This window comes from Phalaenopsis equestris, unplaced genomic scaffold, assembly GCF_001263595.1.
Source record: "Phalaenopsis equestris unplaced genomic scaffold, ASM126359v1 Scaffold001055, whole genome shotgun sequence".
NCBI lineage: Eukaryota > Viridiplantae > Streptophyta > Magnoliopsida > Asparagales > Orchidaceae > Phalaenopsis > Phalaenopsis equestris.
Genome location: NW_018165494.1, coordinates 158,406 through 160,599, shown reverse-complemented (window position 1 = coordinate 160,599; position 2,194 = coordinate 158,406).

The window sequence follows — 2,194 nt, the reverse complement described above, 5'->3', positions numbered from 1 at the left end:
CGTGTTACCCACAATGCTAGCTCTAAGGTGCTCGTCGTGACGAGTTTAAGTTTTCTAATGTGTTAAGTTATGAAGTCAAATCAAATGTCCTTATGGTTATGGCTCTTTAAATCTTATAGGGCATATTAAAGTTGATTAGAGTGACACCGATTAGAATCCTACAGTTCCCTCGTTCTGGCACCACTATTTTCTATCGGAATCACTTAGTCCAAATGAATTTACTGAACTCAACTTAATGATCATTTAGACTATGGGAAGTTTTGTTAGCTACTGTAGGTTACCTCCTCTAAGGGATTCCCGATCATCTGATAGAGACATCTTAATTTAGTTTTAGTTGTTGTTTTGTGATGTTTGTGATTAAATTTTGAGTTGTCTTATATTTTGAATGTTGTGGCGGTAAATTTTATCTTGGTAGTAAGTTTTATCTTGGTTGATTTTAAATTTGGTTTTGGTTTTACTGCTATCCTATCAGTTTTGGTTCTCATGTAGGGTAGCATCATTAATTAACATGCAAGTTTTGTAAGCATAAGAGTGCAGTGTGGAAAGTATAGAAAAGAGACGGTACCGTAAACTGTAAAAGCGTACCTGATGAGTATTCTCGTTCTACAACCTAAAACTCAAAATGCATGTAAGGGCATTTTATGTAAAGTGGAAAAAATAGGGTTCTGGTGATCTACCAAATCCTAAATCATATCTTGGCGAGCCCCTATTAATTTAATCAAGGATGATTTGATCAAGCAAGATATAGTGAGTTTGCTAGACCTCCGAGGTATCCAACAGGTTAGGAGAAAAAGCAAGTCCATGCTTCCCCCTCACTGCCCAGTGAAAAGTCTCGAGCTCATTTAAACTTATTATGTTGCTTAATAATTCATCATGTATATATCTCCAATGCTCAGTGAACATTGATGTTTCAATTATCCCTAATAGAATGGTAATCATCTTTTGTCATTTAATTTGAGAATTATGTGGGTGAAAACCCTTAAAAGGGGCAAGTTAATGTTATTAAGACACTTACCCAATTTCAGCTTTATCTTGGGCTTGTAGTGTTTTATAGGTGTTCAATTTATGGTTGCATTCGCTTTTCTAATCCTCATTTAACTAAATTTGATTCAGCCTAGGTCACTACTATGCCCTTAAGACATTGGTCGATGTCTTAGTCATTTTAAAAGAGATTAAATTTTAAGTGATAATAATTCATCATCAAAATATTTGAATGTCACTTGAACATCAAATAGGAGTATTAAATTAATGAGTTATTAACACCCAAAATCATACCCCTAAGTCTAGGATTATTTAATTTACTAGACCTCTAAATTTTAATAATTCAAGAAATTACAAATTTATCCTTTAATTAGGAAAAATGAGATTGGTTTCTACCAATTAATCCCTTAATTTCAGTCATCCAAATTTGTTAATTAGGATAAAAAAAGGTTGCCAATTTCTCTTTCTTGAATTAAGCCTAAATGTTAATTAAGGTCAAATTCTCAAAGTTGCACTTTTGCCCCTAAGGCTCTATCACTTCATAATTTATCAAATTTAATTCAAATGACTTTAGAATTTTCATCCTACCTTAATCATGGGTCAATTAGACATAAGATGAGAAAATGTGATTTTTCAAATTTTAATTTAATTTATATAATTATTGATATGCAAAAATATGGTTTCTCAAGAAAAATTCCATAACTTGAACAAGGGAGAGCCTAATCCCTTAAAATTTTTACTGAAGGTAGACTTAGACCAGGGAACCATTGGGATCAAATTTCATGATTTTTTAAGTAAATTTGAATTATTAGATTTAATTTAAGTTATGGAGTGTTAATTAATTATAAAATATTTTGTGTGGAAAATTAAGTTTTACATTTTTATTAAATCTCTCTGAGGTCAAGGAACCTAGAGAAATAAATTTTACATTTTTTTGACTTTTATTTGAGTTATTAGAATTATTTAAGTGAAATATTAAGAAAAATTTATTTTAAGCCTTTAAAAATTATTTTTAGCTTTAGAATTCTATATCTTCACTAAGAAAATTAGGAAAAATATTCCAATTACTCCTAAGTGCTTAGGAAATAATTTAGAACATTTCTATGAATTTTATTAATTTTGAGGTTTTTATTACTTTTTAATTTTTTAAATATTAAAACAGGCTTAAAAATGAAGTTTTTATTTTAATTACAATTTTATTTTTAGAAAATTC